Source organism: Trachypithecus francoisi, unplaced genomic scaffold, assembly GCF_009764315.1.
Source record: "Trachypithecus francoisi isolate TF-2019V2 unplaced genomic scaffold, Tfra_2.0 Lachesis_group6, whole genome shotgun sequence".
NCBI lineage: Eukaryota > Metazoa > Chordata > Mammalia > Primates > Cercopithecidae > Trachypithecus > Trachypithecus francoisi.
The window spans coordinates 65460623-65484322 of record NW_022681471.1 but is presented as its reverse complement, the minus strand read 5'-3'; the positions used below and the strand labels follow the sequence as shown (position 1 = coordinate 65484322).

The following is a 23700-nucleotide window of genomic DNA, read 5'->3' as shown; positions in this document are numbered from 1 at the left end:
GAGGGAGGGATAAAGGCGGCTGGCCGCGGCGGCTGAGGGTGGGAAAAGAGAAGCAGAGGGAGGAGTTGCTGCTGCCGCCGCCGCAGCCGCGGCTACTGTGACTTCTCCGATTGTGTGAGCTTTGTTGGAGCCTGCGTACGTGGATTTATCGCTGCCACGGTCTGCGTAGCTCCAGAGGTTTAACCATAGGATAAAGAAACCAGGTAAGTCCTACACTGGCTTCCCGTCGTGCTTTCTCCTGAAGGGAGTCTTCTGTGCTGTCAGTTTGTACTAAGAGTGTGTTGAGAAGGTCATGTTAGTCTGGGGCAGTCTCGAAAGTCTCACTTATTCACAATTCAGATATTACTACACTTATGTTTTACCTCTCCTAACGGGATAGAGGAGGGCAAATTAAATCCTGACCTGTGTCACTTTCTTGTACCTTCTTGGAGAGAGTGTCTTGATCATCTGTGGCCTACTTACCCAATTAATTGAGGGTACAAGAAAGTTTGTGTTTGGCATTGGAAGTCACATGGACTGGGGTCTTTGCTTAGTGACACCTCTTTATACTTTGGAAGCTAAGGTTACTAAAATGACCATAATTGATGAAATAATAATTGAAAAATAGATATTTGGCTTCTTGTCTTGCTCTGGGAGCGTAAGGTAAACTGAGAGAACACTCTTGTTTCCACTTAGTTTTGTTCATTGTGCCCCCTTTCCAGTAAAGTTACTCTCCATTGTCCAACCCTGTGGCATCTTATCTTTGACACTTTTCTTCGTTGTAGACGTTGAGATTATCTGAAGCACAAATTCTTACCGTTTCACAATTCAGCGTTTTCCGGGATCTGATCTTTATTGAATCCGAGACTCTTCATCTACAACAGTATGGCTTTGTACTGAGAATATGTGTAGAACATTAATTAGATGATACTGAGGTTATTAAATTTTTTTTTTTTTTTTTTTTTGCCGGGGGAGGTGGCGATACATGAGAAATAAGACAAAGTTCCTGGCCTCAAAAGAGTTTACATACAATAGGCCGGGCGCAGTGGCCCACAGGCCTGTAATACCAACACTTTGGGAGGGTGGATCACTTGAGGTCAGGAGTTCGAGACCAGCCTGGCCATCATGGCAAAACCCTGTCTCTACTAAAAATACAAAAATTAGCTGGGCGTGGTGGCGGGCGCCTGTAATCCCAGCTACTCGGGAGACTGAGGCAGGAGGATCGCTTGAACCTGGAAGGCGGATGTTGCAGTGAGCCGAGATCGCGCCGCTGCACTCCAGCCTGGGCTACAAGAGGAAACTCTGCCTCCAAAAAAGAAGGAAAAAAAAAAAAAAAGAGTTTACATACAATTGAGTCCGAATTGAGTCAGTTGAAATCAGTTATGAAGACAATGGTTTCTAGCAGCCCCACTGACTGAATTACTACGTTTCTTATTGCATCCTTTTTAATGGTTATTTTTGAACTGGCATTTTATTATATTTAACATTTTCTTGTGTCTAAGGTCATGACATGAGAGAGTTTTTGTACTTGAGGGTCTCAATGTAGTAGGAAAGATACACAATTACCTAAACATTTAAAAAATCTCACTAACATTCTGTAGTAGAAACAGGAAGTGTTATGAGAGTGCAGGGAAGGGAGCATGTGAACTGGGCTTTGAAAAATAGATAGGATTTGGTTTTGCAGGAATGGAGGAAAAGGAAGACATCTATCTGGACTGATAGATAGAAGAAATAATGTGAGCAAAGCCGTGGGGGTCTGGAAAGTTGCCCGACATCCAGTAACACATTGTATGTCAATGTCCCTACTTCTATCAGCCAAATCTTCCAAGATGTCACTGATTAAAATTAGAAAAAAATATAGAATACAAAACTAGTCAGCTCACAGACAGATCTAACTGCCCTTCAGCCAACAAAAAAAGCTTAGATAGAGAAAAAAATACACGGACATGACAAAAACAATGTTAATGTATGAGGCTTAACTCTGATGTAAACTCAAATCTAAAAGAGAAAAAATGTAAAACTTGCTAGCTATATTTTAATTCTGATTGAGTGTTGTGCCTTAAATATAATTTGGAATCATTTTTTAAATTGTTGGGAATGAATAACATTTTCTGAAGTGAGCAGCTGTTCCAGGTTTTCCCCAAGGAGTCTCTGCTTTTCCTTTTTTCCTCTAAATTGATTTCTCTCTATTGGTCTTCTTACTTGATAGGAACTGTTCTTTTCGATCATAGCCTTAGAAAGATCTTGATTCCTGTCCTCAAGATAAGGTTAAACACTAATCCCTCCGAAGGATAGGTTAACATCTCTGTTCTCTAAAGCAGAAGATTGATTTTCTTTGAAAAATGCATGCAGAAGCAGTAAAATTTGCTTACAAGAGAGAGAAAAAAAAGAGTGCAAAAATAACCCCAGCTAACACTCTACAACCTTCACTTCTGTGAGGGTGCTAAAGGAAATACATTTTAAAAAATAAATTCCTGTTATAACTCCTTTTATCTATATATATTTAAAAGCTCTTGGCAAACTTTATTAATCAAGACTTTGGACATCCTGATGAGTGAAAATAATCTTCATTTGCCAGTTGGGAAAGTAAATTGCAAGGAGAGATTTTTGTGTGAACTCATACAAGCACTAGCATAGATGAGAATAGTATTTGGGAGTTTTGTCTCAAAATTCCTTCTATTCATCTTTGTTAAAGGGCAGTTCAGGTTTTACAGTGTTTTGTTTTTTAGACAACAGTATTTCTTAGGGTATAGCTCAACATGGGGCTGGGGCAAGAGTGTTGGGGGACTGGGGGACAGACGAGTGATAGGCAATGGCTAGGTAGAGTATTTTAGTTCAGTCTACCATCCCAGCAATCATGTTTTTCCCTCTTAAATCTCAGTCTTTAGGTTGATTTATGTGATATTACTTACTTACTTAACTTGCTGAGATAGTTTGGCAAGAAAAATATCAAAATTCCTTTAGAATGTGTTTCATTAAAGTAAAAGAGTCCTGTGTTTCTGGTTTCCTAAAATGTTCTTACTTTTTGCAGCACTGTTTGCAAATTGAAGTGATTTCCTAATCTTGTGTTCCCAAATGTATAAGATATTGGTAAACTACATCAGTTTTCACAGATACCTCTTTCCTTGAAGGAAATGAGGGTAAAATACCCATTTTGAGCCAGTTATGTGTACTTTGTACCATATTTTTTGTCCGCATTTAGAATTATACAGCTATGTCACAAGGATGAAAAAAGAGTTTTGCTTATTTTTACTATTAAACTCTAGTGTAAAAGTCCAGTTTTTCAGACCTATAATCAGGAGTGCATTTTTAACAATTTACCAGTTGAAATAAATGGGTTATTTCACATTGTAGGGATATTGTTTTAGATTGACCATTAACCTTATTTTATTTTATTTTTATTTTAAAACATTATTGTTATTATTTATCTATGTATTTATTTATTTTTAGAGACAGGGCCTCACTCTGTGGCCCAGGCTAGGGTGCAGTGGTACAATCATATCTCACCACAGCCTTAATCTCCTGGGCTCAAATGATCCTCTGGCCTCTCAAGTAGCTAGAACCACAGGTACGTGCCACCATGCCTAGCTACTTATTAATTAATTAATTAGTTATTATTTTTAAGAGATAGAGTCTTGCTGTGTCACCTAGGCTGGAGTACAGCAGCGCCCTCATAGCTCACTGCAGCCTCGATCTCCCAGGCTCAAGCAATCCTCCTACCTCAGCCTCCTGAGTAGCTGGAACTACAGGTGTGTGCCACCACTCCCAGCTAATTTTTAAATTTTGTGTAGAGACAGCATCATGCTGTGTTGTCCAGGCTGGTCTCAAACTCCTGGCCTCAAGCAATCCTCCTGCTTCAGCCTCCCAAAGTGTTGAGATTACAGGTGTGAGCCACAGAGCTTAGTTGAGATTACATGTGTGAGCCAGACCCTTAGTTGATTTTGTTTGTAAAAAGGTAAGGTGTTCTCTCCATCTGACTTTGGACCAGCCGGAGAACAGAGCAGAGCCTCCTACAGACACCCATTGCGCTGCTGCTGTACACTTCAACAGCTTGCGCAAGGGAACTCACTTGGAGAAATTGTGTAGTTTTAAAATGTATTTTGTATAAAATAACTTGCTCTGCTATAAACCACCATTAAAAACTAGTGTTTTGATTTGGCACTTACATATTTTTGGAGTGAAAATTATCACTAAAGTAACATATGACTCCAACAAAAAATATGGTTTTATTATGTTAAAGAGTACTGTATTGATTTGCCAAAGTTTTGTAACTTAATAAAGATATTAACTTCCTTGGATTTGTACTTTGTGATTTAGTATGTTGTACTGTGGGCGGGTTATGTTAACTGAAAAAATAAAGTCATTACCTGGAAAAAAAGTTAATGTGTTTTGTTTTGTGCCATTGTAATTGCTGCTGATCCTGCATGTGCAATTGATGTCTCAATAAAAGCAGATAGGGAGGGAAGAATATCTGAATTACTTCCCTTCCATACTCCCACTTGAGAGTTTGCAGAGCGCTCACAGTATACTTCTTGGAATTGTGAAGAAAATGGTTTCTGCTTTTTTTGAGTGTGCTACCTGAAGTGTGCTACCTGCCACTCAGGAGGGTAAAGCATTAAAAGAACTTATATTAAGACCTGAGAAACTGTCAACAGAGATACAAGAACAGAGAGAAAAAAGTTAAAAGTGGGAAGCCCTCTAAAGAAAATTATCAGAACTATTTAGGATAAACTTGTAGCTGACCTACAGTGTCATGAGGAGACTTAAGAGTTGATCCTTGAGCTAACAAAAACTTAAGGAGAGCTTAGTTGTTAAAGAATTCCAAGTGTAATATCCTTTGTTGTGGTAGGCATAAAAGAAGATATCTAACTTTTTTGATGATGATAAAATTGTTTGCTCATATACACCATGGAATACTATGCAGCCATCAAAAAGGATGAGTTTGCGTCCTTTGTAGGGACATGGATGCAGCTGGAAACCATCATTCTTAGCAAACTATCACAAGAAGAGAAAACCAAACACCGCATGTTCTCACTCATAGGTGGGAACTGAACAATGAGATCACTTGGACTCGGGAAGGGGAACATCACACACTGGGGCCTATCATGGGGAGGGGGGAGGAGGGAGGGATTGCATTGGGGAGTTATACATGATATAAACGTTATGCACATGTACCCTAGAACTTAAAGTATAATAAAAAAGAAAAAAAGAAAAAAAAAAAAAAAAAAAAAAAAAAAAAAAAAAAAAAAAATTGTTTGCTCTAAGACTTCTTATTAATTATAAATTTATTAAGTTAATATATTTTAATTATAATATAAATTATTAAATATATGTATTAATTGTTAATAGATTATATTATTAAAACAATAATATTATATTAAATTATTTGCATACAGCTAGTTTCTTTTTTCTTTTTTTTGAGACAGGGTCTTGCTCTGTTGCCCAGCCTGGAATTCTACAGTGGCATGATCTCAGCTCACTACAACCTCTGCCTCCTGGGCTCAGGTGATCCTCCTACGCTAGCTCTTGAGTAGCTGGGACTATGGCACGGGCCACCATGCTCTGCTAATTTTTTTATTTTTTATTTTTAGTAGAGACTGTTTCACCATGTTACTTAGGCTGGTCTTGAATTCCTGAACTCAAGCAGTCTGCCTGCCTCACCCTCCCAAAGTACTGGGATTACAGGAGTGACCACTGCTCCAAGCCTACTTTCTTTAAAAAATTTTACACCATTGGCCTGAAGGAAAAGCCAGCTTCATTTTGACCAATACATGCTTTCTTCTATTTTGCTATTAATTCTAAATATTACTTTTTACTTCAGATTTTATCTACAATATCTTGTCATTAATTTCTGATCACACCTGTAAGTGCATTTTTATGTTCTTAGTAATCAGATTGGTGTCATATATCTTCACGTATTGTTCATCTAAACCAAAGTGTTTATTTTGCACATCTGTTTCTGCCTAGGTGATAATAGGATTAATTTTGATCACAAAAATCTTTAAAACCTTCAGATAGTTTTAAAGCCTTAAGTTCTTTGAGTGATGATGGGAAAAAGGATATATATATATATATATATATATATGTATAATTAAGACAGAGTCTCGCTCTGTTGCCCAAGCTGGAGTGCAATGGCACGATCTCGGCTCACTGCAACCTCCGCCTCCCGGGTTCAAGTGATTCTCCCTGCCTCAGCCTCCTGAGTAGCTGGGATTAGAGGCACCTGCCACCACACCCGGCTAATTTTTGTGTTTTTAGTAGAGATGGGTTTTGCCATGTTGGCCAGGCTGGCCTCGAATTCCTGACCTTAGGTGATCTGCCCACCTCTGCCTCCCAAAGTGCTGGGATTACAGGCATGAGCCACCATGCCTGGCTGAAGGATAATTTATTTAGTACAGTACATTATTTGACCTTGAGTGCCAAGGTATGATTAGAATTGCTTAAGAGTTTGTCCACTGTGTTTATTGCAAAAATAAACCACAGATTCCTCTTTCTTTAGGGCAAGTAATAAGTCATGGGATCTTGGCTCTTACTATTTTTTTTGGATGCAAATAAGTGAAGGTGACCAGAATTGTTCCTCTGTCTGGTGTGGAAAATAGATCTGGTACTTTATTGTTTGCATTTTGCTAAGAGTACACATACTCTTTCATAGGGCCAAATTTTATTCCCAGACCTAGCAAGTGGTTAAACTGGGATTTAAATCCAGTCAGTTTTGGCTTCAGAACCTGTGCCCTTACCTAACATAAAGGAACTGTGTTTTTAAAAGTACATAGACATTTGAGCAAAGTAGGTATATTTGAATTAAGTTCCTTGTTTGTCTTAAAATGGGAAATACTCATTATCGTTTAATGTGCGAATGAGCAATTTGATTTTGTGATTAAACGATTAAGATATTGGTAGCTCATAATTTCCTTGGTAATTTAAAACTAATCTCAAAAGTAGGGAACCATAATTTTGTTTTTAGCTAATTATGTTATTTAAAGATATGCTGGGCCAGGCACTGTGGCTCATGCCTGTAATCCCAGTACTTTGAGAGGCCGAGGTGGGTGGATCACTTGAAGTCAGCAGTTCAAGACAAGCCTGGGCAACATGGTGAAACCCCATCTCTCCTACAAATACAAAAATTAACCAGACGTAGTGGTGCGTACCTGTAATCCTAGCTACTAGGGAAGCTGAGGCAGGAGGATCTGTAAAGCCCAGGAGGCGGAGGTTGTAAGGTTGTAGTGAGCTGAGATTGCACCATTGCACTCTAGCCTGGGCAACGGGGAGTGAAACCATGTCTTAAATACTAAAACACCTAATGTTTATTTTTGTTTATTTCTTTATTTTCGAGATGGAGTTTGGCTCTGTCACCTAGGCTGGAGTGCAATGGTGCGATCTCGGCTCACTGCAACCTCCGCCTCCTGGGTTCTAGTGATTCTCTTGTCTCAGTCTCCCAAGTATCGGGGACTACATGTGCACACCACCATGCCTGGTTAGTTTTTGTACTTTTGGTAGAGAAGGGGTTTTGCCATGTTGGTCAGGCTGGTATCGAACTCCTGACTGACCTCAAGTGATCCACCCGCCTCGGCCTCCCAAAGTGCTGGGATTACAGGCTTGAGCTACTGCTCCCGGCCCTGCCACCACGCCCAGCCCAATACTTAATTTCTAAGTTACACCATAGAAAATTGGCCTGCGCGGTGGCTCATGCCTGTAATCCCAGCACTTTGGGAGGCCTAGGTGGGTAGATTGCTTGAACTCAGGAGTTCTAGACCACCTGGGCAACAAGGTGAAACCCCATCTCTACAAAAATTGCAAAAAATAGCCAGGCATGGTGGTGTGCGCCTGTAGTCCCGGCTACTGGGGAGGCTAAAGTAGGGGGATTGCTTGAGCCTGGGAGATTGAGGCTGCAGTGAGCTGAGATCATGCCACTGCACTCCAGCCTGGGCGACAGAGTGAGACCCTGTCTCAAAAAAAAAAAAAAAAGAGCAAGAGAGAGAAAGAAAATGGAAAACTCGGATTGAGAGGGTCCCCCGGTAGCCTATAGTACACCTACATATGCTGACATGGCATATTAAAGCTCATTATGACAGCTGGCAGATCAAATCACTGTGATGTGCTCATCCTGTTTCCCTATCAAGGAAACTCATAACAATCTACTTCTGTAATTAGTGAGCCACAGACTCTAGGCCATCGAGATTTTCCACATTCCTAATTGTCAAATGCTGAACCATACTTGTACTGAATAAGTTGTGATACAGTGTAAGCAAGGGAAAAGGCCTTATGTATGTCTAACCTACTCTGCAAATAGCTGCATTCTTACAGAGTTGTATGTAAATTGAAGTTTTACAAAGCATGTCAGCACTTTGATTAGTACATTTTTATTGTGTGCTTATTGCATATTCAGTGTTTACTGTGAGCTATACAAATAAGTATAAGGCATATGTTCCAGTGTCTAGCAAGAGAAAGAGTTTAATACCAAGCAGAGAGAAATTAGGTACTACTAAACTATGAAACTGATTCCAGGGTATTCGGAATTTAAAAAGAAAGTAGCTAGGAGTATTTGACATGATTTTTCATGAATGAGATGGGACTTCATTTACTTACTCAACAGTGATTTATTGAGTATCTACCATGTTCAATGGTGGTATGATAGTGAACATAGCACATATGGTCCTGCTTTTGTGGAGTTTACAGACTAGTGAAGTAATAGAACTTAAATATGTGCAAGAAAACATTCTAGGTGAGGGGACCAGTTCTAAACAAAGTCATAGAAATAAATGATAAGAGCATGGACTGCATGGCAGTCAGTGAAGGGACTTGCCTGATTGTAGTAGAGATTTTATGTTGGGGAGGAGCATTGCAAGTGATAGATGCAGACCATCTTTTGAATGCTTTGAAGAACTATCTAAGTTTGTCTAAAAGTCCTTTGGATACACTGTTCCGGAGAGAGTTTGGGGCTTTGGGGTCATGCTGCCTTGGTTTGATCTCATCTCCACTCTAATTTGTTTAAGTTTAGAATTTTATAGTAAGTTTTCTCAGTGACCCAACTCTACAGGCAATAAAATGATATTTACAGAGTGGCTGGGGTCGGTAACCCTTGTATCAGTTAAGCAATGTACACATGAAGTGCCAGTAGAAGTCCAAGGAAAGGTTGGGAGAAATAAAAGGAGGTTAGTCAAGGAAAGAGAAATACATTCTGTGATGGTTGGTAGAATGTCATCAGAAACGTCTTCAAGCAAAACAGTACATTTGCCTGTCTTTGTTTCTAGTTGCGTTTAATGGTACTGTGTTTTCCTTGTCTAAATATGAAGAAGAGAAACTACACTGCAGCTATTTGACTTGAGCATCTGAGAGCTACCAATGGTTGGCTTAGGTTATGTTCTACATTTGAAGCATCTGGTCAATTTTAGATTGTCTTCTATATTTGAAGCATCTGGCTAGACCAGTTGTGTCCCAGTTTTGTATTTTACCTAAACTCAACTTGGTCAGAAGCGTATGTAGTAAGTATTGTTTGTAACCTGTGTTAGTACTCTCTTAACATGGCTTAAGGCATGAATGGATTGCCAAATGAATACCTGTTATGACCTGTATTTTTTCTTGTTACCTTTGGATTTAATGTAAGTATAATAATGCTCCAAGAACATTTGACAGTATTGTTCAGGCACTTTTTTTTTTTTTTTTTGAGAGAGAGTCTGGCTTTATTGCCTAGGCTGGAGTGCAGTGACACGATCACAGCTCACCGCAGCCTCGAACTCCTGGGCTCAAGCGATCCTCCTACTTCAGCATTCCAAGTAGATAGGACCACAGGCATGTGCCACCATGCCTGGCTAATTTTTAATTTTTTTTTTTTTTTTGTAGAGACGTGATCTTACTTTGTTGCCCAGGCTGGTCTTAAACTCCTGGGTTCAAGTGATTCTCCTGCCTCAGCCTCCCCAAAGTGCTGGGAGTACACAGGCATGAGCCATCATGCATAGCTGCTTATTCAGGTGCCTTTAAGAAATTTTTTCCACCAGAAAAGTAGAAATGATCATACCAGACTACCTTTGTCTCCTCCCAATCTTTTATTATGGTGATGTCTAACCTTGTTATAAGGAGGAGCTTCTTTTAATCTCAGAGTCATGAGATCAGGGCAGATACTGACAGTGTAGTTCCTGAGAAGTAGTTGCTGGCTGTGCTGTTCTTTCTTTCACACTGGAATCTTAGCTGAGACATGTAGCAGAGAGAAGACATTATGGGGAACCAGCATAGAGCTTTATAGGAGGTGAGGTGTCTAGATCTACCAGTAGATCCCGATTTGCAGGTTTGAGACTCCTACCTTATTTCATCCATGGCTGTTGCGTTATACAAATCTAGTGGGCAGCAGCCACAGTCTGTAAAAGTTATGACATGGACTTACGCAATGTGGCAGCCCTGGAAGCTACCCAAACCACTTCTATCTCTAGTCCTGTATTCCCTTCAATACCTCCTACATCCAGCAGCCATGATAGTCCCAACACGTTTATCATTTGAATATCTTTGCTTCCCACTTTAAGGCTCCCCTTTAATCCAACAGATAAAATTTACATCTTTGTCTGAGGATTTCAAGGAGTTGCATAAATTTTCTTATTCTCTTTAAGTATACTCATCAAGAAAATAATACTTGCCTCGTCTAATTCATAGGGTGTTATCAGTATCAAGTGGAATAATGTATGCAAAAACACTTCATAAATTAAAGAATACTACACAAACATAATATTCTTTTTGAATGTATTATGTTGTGGAAAGAACACTGAATTTGAATCCGATGTCTGGCATCTCAGTTCTTTCTGCTGTTAATGAACTGTGACTTTGGACAAATTAGTTTGTGCTTTGGGGACTTTGTTTCCTTACCTATAAAAGGAAACTAATAATGCCACTCTTATCTACCCAGAAATCTAAGAGCTACTTTTTCCTCACCTCCACATTCAGTCACCAGATTTGTTGTCTAGTTCTTAAAATTTCTTAAATTGGTCCTCTCCTCTCTATCTCCATTCAGTTCCTAATCACTTCCCTTTGGGCAGTAGCCTGTTAAAAAAAATTGTGGTAAAATATGCATAATATAATATTGACCATCTTAACCCTTTTTGTTTTTTGAGATGAAGTCTCACTCTGTCGCCCAGGATGGAGTGCAATGGTGTGATCTCTGCTCACTGCAGCCTCCACCTCCCAGGCTGAAGCAATTCTCCTTTCTCAGCCCCCTGAGTAACTGGGATTACAGGCACATGCCACCCCTGGCTCATTTTTTTTTTTTTTTTTTTTTTTTTGAGATGGAGTCTTGCTCTGTCGCCCAGGCTAGAGTGCAGTGGCACCATCTCGGCTCACTGCAAGCTCTACCTCCCGAGTTCATGCCATTCTCCTGCCACAGCCTCTCGAGTAGCTGAGACTACAGGCGCCCGCCACCACGCCCAGTTATTTTTTTGTATTTTTAGTAGAGACGGGGTTTCACTGTGTTAGCCAGGATGGTCTTGATCTCCTGACCTCGTGATCCGCCTACCTCGGCCTCCCAAAGTGCTGGGATCACAGGCGTGAGCCACCGCGCCTGGCCTAATTTTTGTATTTGTAGTGGAGACGGGATTCCACCATGTTGGCCAGGCTGGTTTCAAACTCCTGACCTCAAATGATCCACCCACCTTGGCCTCCCAAAGTGCTGGGATTACAGGCATGAGCCACTGTGCCCGGCCCCATTTTAACCATTTTTAAAGGTACAAGTCAGTGGCATTGAGCGCATTCTTAATGTTGTACAATCATCACTGTTATGCATTTCTAGATTTTTTTCATCATCCCAAACTGAAACTCTGTACCCATTAAGTAATAGCTTCTCATTCTGCCTTCTCTCACCCCCTGGTAACCTCATTCTACTTTCTGTGTGTATGAATTTACCTATTCTAGGTACTTTTTGAAAAATAATTTCAATATTTATTTTTGATTCAGAAGGTACATGTGCAGGCTTGTTACCTGGGTATATTGCATGATGCTGAGGTAGGGATACAATTGATCCCGGCAACCAGGTACTGAGCAGAGTACACAATAGTTTTTCAACCCTTGCCCCACTCCCTCCCCACCGAGTAGTCCCCAGGATCTATTGTTGCCATCTTTATGTCTATGAGTACCCATTGTTTAGCTACCACTTATAAGGGAGAACTTACGGTATTTGGTTTTCTGTTCTGCATTAGTTTGCTTAGGATAATGGCCTCCAGCTGATTCCACGTTGCTGCAAAGAATGTGATTTTGTTCTTTTTTAATGGCCATAGTATTTCATGGTGTATATGTACAACATTTTCTTTATCCAGTCCATCATCGATGGGCACCTAGGTTGATTCTGTGTCTTTGCTATTGTAAATAGTGCTGCAATAAACATACAAGTGCATGGCTCTTTTTGGTAGGACAATTTACTTTCTTTTGGATATGTATTCAGTAATGGGATTACTGGGTCGAACTGTAGTTCTGTTTTAAGTTCTTTGAGAAATCTCCAAACTGCTTTCCACCATGGCTGAACTAATTTACATTCCCACCAACAGTATATAAGCATTTCTAGGTACTTTTAATAAATGGAATAATACAGTATTTGCCCTTTTATGTCTGGCTTATTTTACCTAGCATAATGTCTCAAAGTTTCATCCATGTTGTAGTATGGGTGAGAATTTCATTCCTTTTTATGGCTGAATAATATTCCATTGTTGGGTAATAACATTTTAACTGGTCCTCCTAACTCCAGGCTTTGCCCTATCAAATTTGTCCTTCATGATCTGACCTTACTTACCTTTACAATCTCCTTGTTGTTACAGTTCATGCCATATGCCTCAGCCATACCAACAGTAGTCCTTAAATATGCCATGCTCTTTGACAACTCTGTAACTTTATTCATGGCTCTTTTTTTTTTTTTGAGGTGGAGTCTCGCTCTGTCGCCCGACTGGAGTGCAGTGGCCAGATCTCAGCTCACTGCAAGCTCCGCCTCCCGGGTTTTACGCCATTCTCCTGCCTCAGCCTCCCGAGTAGCTGGGACTACAGGCGCCCGCCACCTCGCCCGGCTAGTTTTTGTATTTTTAGTAGAGACGGGGTTTCACCGTGTTAGCCAGGATGGTCTCGATCTCCTGACCTCGTGATCCGCCCGTCTCGGCCTCCCAAAGTGCTGGGATTACAGGCTTGAGCCACCGCGCCCGGCCTCATGGCTCTTTTATCTGAAATTTATTTCCATTCTTCTGGAGAACTCCTACTCAATCTTCAAGACCCAGTTTACCTAACAATAGTGGATGGGTTAAATTATGATATGTTCATGTAGTGAACTTCTAGTCAGCCGTTTAAAATTATGGCATATATATCAGTGGTTAAAAGCACAGACTCTGGGCCAGGCTTACTGGGATCAAATTTCAAATCTGTCACTTATTAACTATGTGACCTTGGGAAAGTTCCTTACCCTCTCTGTATCTCAATTTTTTCATCTATAAAACAGGGATAGTAATTGTATCTATCCCATTAGATTGCTGTAAGCATTTAATTACTTAGAAGTATTAGCTAGGCCGGGCGCAGTGCCTCATGCCTGTAATCCCAGCACTTTGGGAGCCCGAGGCGGATGGATCACTTGAGGTCAGTAGTTCAACACCACCCTGGCCAACATGGTGAAACCTTGTCTCTACTAAAATATATATAAAAATTAGCCAGGCTTGGTGGTGGGCACCTGTAATCCTAGCTACTTGGGAGACTGAGGCAGGAGAATCACTTGAATCCAGAAGGCAGAGGGTGTGGTGAGCTGAGATCACGCTACTGCACTCTAGCCTGGGCAACAGAGCTAGATTCTGCCTCAAAAAAATAAAAATAAAAATATTAGCTATTATGTGTTTTCTTTTATTTTTTTTTTTACTTTTTAAATTTTTTGTAGAGACGGGATCTCGCTATGTTGCTCAGGCTGATCTTGAACTCCTGGCCTCAAGGAATCCTCCTGCTTTGGCCTTTCAAAGTGCTGGGATTACAGGCATGAGTCACTGTGCTCGGCTAAAAGTGTTAGCTATTGTTATATATTAATATTTACTGTCATAGAAAAATGTTTATTATATAGCGTTAAATGAAAAGAAACATGCTGTAAAACAGAATAGTATATCATTTTTGTTAAGAATGTGTGTGTTGTTGGGTGTGGTGGCTCATGCCTGTAATCCCAACACTTTGGGAGGACCAGGCAGGAGGGTTACTTAAGGCCGGGAGTTTGAGACCAGCCTGGGCAATATAGGGAGACCTAATCTCTACAAAAAATAAAAAATTAGCTGGGCATGTGGTACATGCCTTGAGTCCCAGCCACTCAGGAGGCTGAGGTGAGAGGATTGCTTGAGCCTAGGAGGTCAAGGCTGCAGTGAGCTATTACTATGCCATTGCACTCCAGCCTGGGCAACAGAGTAAGACACTGTCTCAAAAAAATGTGTGTTTATATGTATACACACATATAATATCCTCCTAGACTTACATACACCCCCCCCCACACACAACCCTCAACATGTTAGTCTTCGTTATTTCTCAGTGATAGACCAAATTGGTTGTTTATTTTTTATATTTGCTCATCTATATTTTCTGTTTTTCTGCATTTGACATTTATTTCTTACATTGGAGAGGGTGAAAAAAGACACAATTAAAGCATCTATTCTGTGAAGGCTTCCCTGATTTCCCTTCTTTCATCCTTTAGGGCACCAGAATACCCTGCATTCCTGACCTCCTTAAAGCCTGTGTTATATTAATTTACCTTTTAATCCCCAACTGGGACTAGTGCAGAGCCTAAAAGTTACATGCACTTAGCCATATTAGTAAGGTGAAAATGGAATTATGTGCAAGCACTTTACACATGTTATTTCATGTACACCACTCAGCAGTCCCATGAGTAAGAGTTATATGTATTTTTCAGATGAGGAAACTGAGCATCAGAAGAGACCAAACAGTTTGCTGAAGGTGTACAACAGTAAGCAACAGAATTTGGATTCAAATCCAAGTCTGTCTGATGCCAAAGGTGGTCTTTTCAATGTATATGAATGACTGAATGATCTAATGAATGTATCTGCTGTCTCAGATGACATAATTTATGAAAGACTTATTGGTAAATAAATATGCTATATGGATATAAAGATATGTTGTTGTTATTTTCTGCTATATTTTCATCTGCACCCTAGATTCTGACAAGGCAAATCAGCTTTTCTTCTCCCCATGCACAATTTTTTCCCTCTATTAGTCTAAATTGGCAATTTTGGCTCTCCATTTGTCTTTTTATACTGCCCATTCTCTTTCCACTCTTTAGGAACCTGACTCATAATTATGATATTAAGCTTTTCAGATGAATCTAGCCACGTCCATCAGATTTACTGTTGTCTGTGCATGTTGAGGAAACTCATTGGAAAGTATCTGGCCAGATATAATTTGTTTCAGTGATGCCAAAGTATGGTAATTCCTAGTTTAATGTGTTTACCTTTTTCTTTTTTTTGAGACAGAGCCTGTTTTCCTTTTTTTCATGTGCTGATATGTCCATATTTAATTTCCTACATTCATACTCATACCGCTTTCAAAAGAAGGTGTTGTCAATGATAAAACATTAGACAGATTTTCTTAATCCAGTCTGTCACAGATGGACATTTGGGTTGATTCCAAGTCTTTGCTATTGTGAATAGTGCCGCAATAAACATACGTGTGCATGTATCTTTGTAGTAGAGTAATTTATAATCCTTTGGGTATATACCCAGTAGTGGGATGGCTGGTCATATGGTACATCTAGTTCTAGATCCTTGAGGAATCGCCATACTGTTTTCCATAATGGTTGAACTAGTTTACAATCCCACCAACAGTGTAAAAGTGTTCCTATTTCTCCACATCCTCTCCAACACCTGTTGTTTCCTGACTTCTTAATGATTGCCATTCTAACTGGTGTGAGATGGTATCTCATTGTGGTTTTGATTTGCATTTCTCTGATGGCCAGTGATGATGAGCATTTTTCATGTGTCTGTTGGCTGTATGGATGTCTTCTTTTGAGAAATGTCTGTTCATATCCTTTCCCCACTTTTTGATGGGGTTGTTTGTTTTTTTCTTGTAAATTTGTTTGAGAAAATGTGGCACATATACACCATGGAATACTATGCAGCCATCAAAAAGGATGAGTTTGCGTCCTTGTAGGGACATGGATGCAGCTGGAAACCATCATTCTTAGCAAACTATCACAAGAAGAGAAAACCAAACACCGCATGTTCTCACTCATAGGTGGGAACTGAACAATGAGATCACATGGTCTCGGGAAGGGGAACATCACACACTGGGGCCTATCATGGGGAGGGGGGAGGAGGGAGGGATTGCATTGGGGAGTTATACATGATATAAACGTCATGCACATGTACCCTAGAACTTAAAGTATAATAAAAAAAAAATAAATAAATAAAATTAAAAAAAAAAAAAACATTAGACAGAAATAGTTTTTAGACATAGGATGTTAATTAATAAGTTCAGCCTATGGTTTATTTAGGTTTATGTTTTTGTGTGTATGTGTACATAGCCTTCATCATTTAAGTTTATGTTTTGTATGTATGTGTGTGCAGCCTTCATCAAAAGAAAAAAGGGGGATAGTCAAGAGGCGTTTTAATAATTTATTTCACAGCTACAACAGAATATACTAAACCAAAATTTATAATTTGATTATAGCTTGACTTCCTACAATTTTTTCAGAATTAAAAATTTGAATCCCCTTTAAAGCCAACTAACTGAAGGGAAGCATCTACTTTGTGAAAATTGCCTATCTAAAATGGGGGGGAAATAACCCCCTTTTAAGTACAGCACGTTTTTTATTCTACCAGAACCAGGTTTCTAAAGATTTCAACCGATTTTTATAGTCTCAGTTTTTTGAGATGACAAAGTTCATCTTAGTGATTTCTAACTAAGAAAGCACAACCACAGAACTGAAGAATGGATTCTGGAAAGGGAAACTTCCTGCAAATTATGATGAATTTATAGAAATAGTAAATATTTAAATTCCATACATAGTAAATATTGTTGTTGATAGTTATTTGTCTTGATTTCTGTTCAACAAGTGTGCATTTGAATTAGCACACGATTTATTTTATTCCTAGCAATTCAGTATGTTTTTCATAGCCATCAATATTTGGGATTCTACTCGCTTATGATTACAAATCACTTGAAACCTGCCAGTTGAAAACTCTCAAGGGTGTGAAATGATATGGGCCTTCTGTGAATTAATTCCCCTTTATCTGTATAAAATACCTGGCTAAACAGTTGTCTTTGACAATTTTAAAGTACTGTTTCCTTTCTTAAAAACTCCTTTCCAGAAGCTGATCTCCCACACATTTCCAGTACATAATTTTTCATCCTTATCTGTCCTGACAGTGATTCAGCTTTGAATAGGAGAGAATGTAACCAGATTTTCACCTTTATTGGCCTAAGTCTTTGTTTATTTTTTGAGACAGAGTCTTGCTCTGTCACCTAGACTGGAGTGCAGTGGCATGATGTCGGCTCACTGCAACTTCCACCTCCCGGGTTCAAGTGATTCTCCTGCTTCAGCCTCCCGAGTAGCTGGGACTACAGGCACGTGCCACCATGCCCAGCTGATTTTTGTATTTTGGGTAGAGACGGGGTTTCACCATGTTGGCCAGGCTGATCTCGAACTCCTGACCTCAGGTGATCCACCCGCCTCGGCCTCCCAAAGTGCTGGAATTACAGGCATGAGCCAACACGCCCAACCAGCCTAAGTCTTTAAAACAGGACTTGAAAGAAATTGAAGGGTTGGGTATGGGTGGGGATGTAGATCTAGACTATATTTCTGGAATGTTTGCTTCCTTCGTGCTGAAAATTGTTCTTTGGACCTTGGTATGAAAAGAGAAAATATATGAAAAATAAGAATGTTATGAAAAGTCTAAGTATTCTGAAAAATACATCAGTATACTACTTTGTAATCATACCATATAAATATTTCAGCTATAAAAATTATGACAAAATAAATTTTCTCCCAATATGTTAACTGCTTTTTTTTTTTTTTTTGAGAGGGAGTCTTGCTCTGTCGCTCAGGCTGGAGTGCAGTGGCCGGATCTCAGCTCATTGCAAGCTCCGCCTCCCGGGTTCACGCCATTCTCCTGCCTCAGCCTCCCGAGTAGCTGGGACTACAGGTGCCCGCCACCTCGCCTGGCTAGATTTTTGTATTTTTTAGTAGAGACGGGGTTTCACCGTGTTAGCCAGGATGATCTCGATCTCCTGACCTTGTGATCCGCCCGTCTCGGCTTCCCAAAGTGCCGTGATTACAGGCTTGAGCCACTGGCGCCCGGCCTGTTAACTACTTTAACAGTTATCGATTATATTCTTTCCTAAGAGGAAAGATAACTTTGCATAATCACCAAGATGGTTTACCAACATACACCACATATGCTGAGTATTACAGTCTTCACCAACATGGGTCAAATGCTAGCGTGAATAGGGTTGGTAGTATAAACCTACCTGGTACCTTTTTGGTTTTGCTGATTAAATGGTGCTAATGAAGCCAGGGTTATAGACTTCATCTCTGTGGGAGTCACTTGTCCTTTGGAGTCATTAGGTATGCCACTAAACTCTACTCCACAGTTTTCCAAATGCAGTTTGTTCATTCAGAAAGGGAGGCTAGTACAGAGTAAAAATAGCTCAGCAAAAAGCCATCATCAGTACCCATGCCCTTATCCTCCTGATGGGGGGAGGAGGGTCTGTAATGTCCAGGCTTACAAACTCACATATACATTTTTATTTTTATTATTATTATTATTATTATTATTATTTTTTTTTTGAGGTGGAGTCTCGCTCTGTCGCCCGGACTGGAGTGCAGTGGCCGGATCTCAGCTCACTGCAAGCTCCGCCTCCCGGGTTTACGCCATTCTCCTGCCTCAGCCTTCCGAGTAGCTGGGACTACAGGTGCCCGCCACCTCGCCCGGCTAGTTTTTTTTTTTTTTTTTTGTATTTTTAGTAGAGACGGGGTTTCACCGTGTTAGCCAGGATGGTCTCGATCTCCTGACCTTGTGATCCGCCCGTCTCGGCTTCCCAAAGTGCCGTGATTACAGGCTTGAGCCACCGCACCCGGCCACATTTTTATTATTAATCAATGGAGGCTGCACTTAGAAATTTATTTCTTTGGACTTCTGCAGTATTCTGCTTATAAAGTGTTTCTGTGGTTCCCTTTTTGCCTTTATCTCCAGACTCTTTTGTCTCAAAACTTTACGGTCTCAGAGAACTAAGAAAAGACTTGGCTCACTATATGCATTTGCAGAAAGTAATAAGGCCTTTTTTTTTTATCTCCATAAAGTGATCTCAACAAATTTCTCTAGAGTGACAAATCCACAGTTTCAGAATTGAAACTAAACTTGGGGTTATTAGACTCTTCTTTTGGGGTTTATTAGACTCTTCTATATTAAGTAGAGCAGTTTTAGGTGAGCCTCTGGGAATCTCATGAAACTGAGCTTCCAGTGTGGCTCATAGTCTTTTGTAATCTATACAATCTATAGTATCTTTTATTGAGTATCATTAAAGAATGAGGTATTTTGCAGAAGTGAATTTCAAAATAACTGAAGTATACCCTTTACATTTTTGTCATTCAGAGATCTTAAAGGGGATCTGATGCATGCATCCTACAAAGGTATCCTTGAAATATGTTAACTTTCCAAATAAAAATACTTTTATTTCTGATTAGAACATTGATAAATGGTCAATGTAAAAACAAAATCCAGTCAATATTTATTATTTATTTATTTGAGACAGAGTCTCATTCTGTTGCCCAGGCAGTGGGGGCAATCTCAGCCCACTGCAACCTCTGCCTCCCAGGTTCAAATGATTCTCCTGCCTCAGCCTCCTGAGTAGCTGGGGCTACAGGTGTCCACCAACGCACGTGGTTAATTTTTGTATTTTTAGTAGAGATGGGGTTTCACCATGTTGGCCAGGCTGGTCTCAATCTCCTGACCTCAAGTCATCCACCCGCCTCGGCCTCCCAAAGTGCTGGGATTATAGGCGTGAGCCACCGCGCCCAGCCCAGTCAATATTTAGATATCTCTCTTTCTGAGATTTATTTTTTCTTACAGCATTTATCACTACTTGACTTTTGCATTTTTTTTTTTTTTTTTTTTTTTTTTGAGACAGAGTCTTGCTCTGTCAACCAGGCTAGAATGCAGTGGTGCAATCTCAGCTCACTACAACCTCCACCTCCCCGGTTCAAGTGATTTTTCTGCCTCAACCGCCCGAGTAGCTGGGATTACAGGTGCACACCACCATACCCAGCTAATTTTTGTGTTTTCAGTAGAGACAGGGTGTCACCATGTTGACCAGGCTGGTCTTGAACTCCTGACCTCAAGTGATCCTCCCGCCTCAGCCTCCCAAAGTTCTGGGATTACAGGCATGAGCCACTGTGCCTGGTTCACTGCTTGATTTTATACATTCCTTTGTTTGTTTATTGTCCATCTCCCTCACAAGAATGTGAGCCCCATGAAAGAAGAGACAGCGCTCCTCTTCACTGCTGTATCACCAGCACGTAGATTAGTACCTGAAACATAATGGGACTTCAATAAATATGTGCTGACTAAATGAAGAAAGTAGAAATCACTCTTAATTCCACCATCCAGGGATCAGCCACTGTTAAGATTCTGGTATAATTTCTTTCTTCTTTTTTTGGGGGGATTTCTTTTTTTTTTCATTATTATACTTTAAGTTCTAGGGTACATGTGCACAACGTGCAGGTTTATTACATATGTATACTTGTGCCATGTTGGTGTGCTGCACCCATCAACTCGTCAGCACCCATCAACTCGTCATTTACATCAGGTATACTCCCAATGCAATCCCTCCCCCCTCCCCCCTCCCCATAATAGGCCCCGGTGTGTGATGTTCCCCTTCCCGAGTCCAACTGATCTCATTATTCAATTCCCACCTATGAGTGAGAACATGCGGTGTTTGGTTTTCTGTTCTTGTGATAGTTTGCTGAGAATGATGGTTTCCAGCTGCATCCATGTCCCTACAAAGGACACAAACTCATCCTTTTTATGGCTGCATAGTATTCCATGGTGTATATGTGCCACATTTTCTTAATCCAGTCTGTCACAGATGGATATTGGGTTGATTCCAAGTCTTTGCTATTGTGAATATTGTTGTAAAAACATATGTGTGCATATGTCTTATAGCAGCATGATTATAATCCTTTGGGTATATACCAGTAATGGGATGGCTGGGTTATATGGTATTTCTAGTTCTAGATCCTTGAGGAATCGCCATACTGTTTTCCACAATGGTTGAACTAGTTTACAATCCCACCAACAGTGTAAAAGTGTTCCTATTTCTCCACATCCTCTCCAGCACCTGTTGTTCCTGACTTGGGAAGAATATGAACAGACATTTCTCAAAAGAAGACATTCATACAGCCAACAGACACATGAAAAAATGCTCGTCATCACTGGCCATCAGAGAAATGCAAATCAAAACAACAATGAGATACCATCTCACACCAGTTAGAATGGCATCATTTTTTTTCTTTTTTGAAGAGCACCCCTATTAACTGATCTGGTATGATTTCTAACAAAAGTATTTTTCTTTTATATACACATTCTCATGTGTATATGTATATTTATACAACATTTTAATAAAAATAGGACTATTGTCAATTGTTTGTAGCCTCTTTTTTCACTTTACTCATCACAGACATGATGTCATTAAGCAAACAACTCTGTGTTTTTAATGGAGATATGATAATGTATTTGACCAATTCCATATTGATGTTTGGTTGGTTCCAGTTTTTCAATCACATAAACAACCTTGTGCTAAGCATCCTTAGCCATACATCTTAGTACAGTTGTCTATACCTTTCCTCCCCTTGAATATATTCTTAGAACTGGAATTTCTTGGTTAAAGGGTATGCATATTTTAAGGCTTTTCTTTGAGACAGGGTCTTACTCTCTCAACCAGACTGGAGTGCAGACGTGCAAACGCGGTTCACTGCAGCCTCAAGTATCCTCCCACCTCAGCCTCATGAGTAGCTGGGACTACCGGTGTGCACCACCACACCCGGCTAATTTTAAAATTTCTTTGTAGAGACAGGGTCTTACTGTATTGCCCAGGCTACCTATTTTAAGACTTTTGATAAATATGCCAACTTGTCTTTTTTGGAAACTCTGTCAGGATTGGTGTTAGTTTATACTACTCTCAGCAGTATATCATAGTTTGTTAACTCAAAACTATTTTGATATTAATGATTTTGGGAAAAAAAAGACTTTCTAGAACACATTAAGTATTTTTAGTGCTTTATTGCTTTTCTAAGCAGAATACCTGTACCTGATTTAATTGTAACACACACACACTCACTCATATATATATGGCCTGACATGTGCTCGACCTGTTACTGCTCACTGTCCTTGAGTTGAGAGTAGTGTTCTTCCTTCTACCACTGCCTCAGGAAAGGGGCACAGAGGTCCTTTCCAGAGCTGAGAATGTCAGTAAGAGATATATGTTCCTTGGCATCTTGACTTCCTAATTGGAATTTATTATATGTTTCTCCACACGAAACAGTGTTATAGCACTATTAATATATAGTCCAGCTGCACTATTGTCTAAACTCCTAAAAGTGGGCTTTTGAACCTAGCTATCATGTATAAAGTTCTTCCTATGAGAAAACATGTTTCATCTTCAACGTTGAGAAACAACTGTTCAAGAAACCCATTTTTAAATTGAAGGTACTCATTCAGTAAGTACATATTGAGGGCTTATTGTATGTGTGAAGATAATGTTCTAGGCCCTCAATGGGTAATTCTTTTCTTGATGATGCGGTGTTAAGGTACCCCTACTCCCTAGTCATCGTTTTGGTCAGATCAGGACAACCAGTTGCAATTGTAACCCAGGGAGAAAATATTACTGGAGTGTGTTGGCTAGGCAGGGGACCACTTACAAGGGTTTCTGCAGAACTTTGGAGGCCAGGATTAAAGGAATAGCTGCTCAGAGGAAGTAGAAGAGAAAAACATATAGGAAATGGTAAGGAAGTGGGAAAGTTGGAAAGATTAATGTGTTTCTTTTAGATTAAGGGGAGAAGAGGGTACTGTTGTCTTCTCAGATGAGTGAGGATGGACATTCAGGCTGACATTCTGCCATCGAAATGCCTTACCTTGCATATACCTTTACAAAACTGCTATTGAAATGCCTTACTTTGCATATACCTTTACAAAACTGACCTGTTATTGTTCTCTTTTTGCTTGAGGACGGTGCCACTGCTGCTGCCGTATACCCAAAGAATTGCTTAAACCCATCCCTTCATTACTTCAACTCTAATGACCATTACTTTTCATTAATTTAGGCTGTATTCTTTTCAGACAACATAAGGTTGGGGAAAAGAGCATACTTTTTGGAATCTCTGACGCCTGAGTTAGAGTCAGATTCTATCATTCATCAACTTATTTGTATTAGGCAAAGGGGCTCTCATTATCTCTTCGAACTTGAATCTTCTCTAGAAGGAGAAAAGTTTTATGTGATTACTAGGATTAAAGTGTTTAAAATGTCTGGAGTATTGATAGGAACTAAATGAATTTTAATTTGTTTCTTTTTTTTTTTTTTTTTTTGAGACAGAGTCTCATTATGTTGCCCAGGCTGGTCTTGAACTTCTGGACTACAAGCAATACCTCCTGCCTTGGCCTCCCAAATTTCTGTGATTACAGGCATGAGCCCACTGTGCTCAGCTAAATCTTAATTTCTTTTATTCTCCTCTCCTCCACC

At 39.9% G+C, this 23700-nt stretch overlaps 1 protein-coding gene and 1 pseudogene across 1 annotated transcript in view; both read left to right on the top strand.

Moving 5' to 3' along the window:
- The window catches only part of ATP7A (ATPase copper transporting alpha), a 162475-nt gene continuing 138775 nt past the window's right edge, over positions 1 to 23700 (top strand). Inside the window, 1 exon segment of the mRNA XM_033202080.1 lies at positions 1 to 203. The gene's annotated coding sequence lies outside the window, so the exon portion shown is untranslated.
- Positions 17737 to 23700, top strand: part of LOC117077725 — a 47702-nt pseudogene continuing 41738 nt past the window's right edge.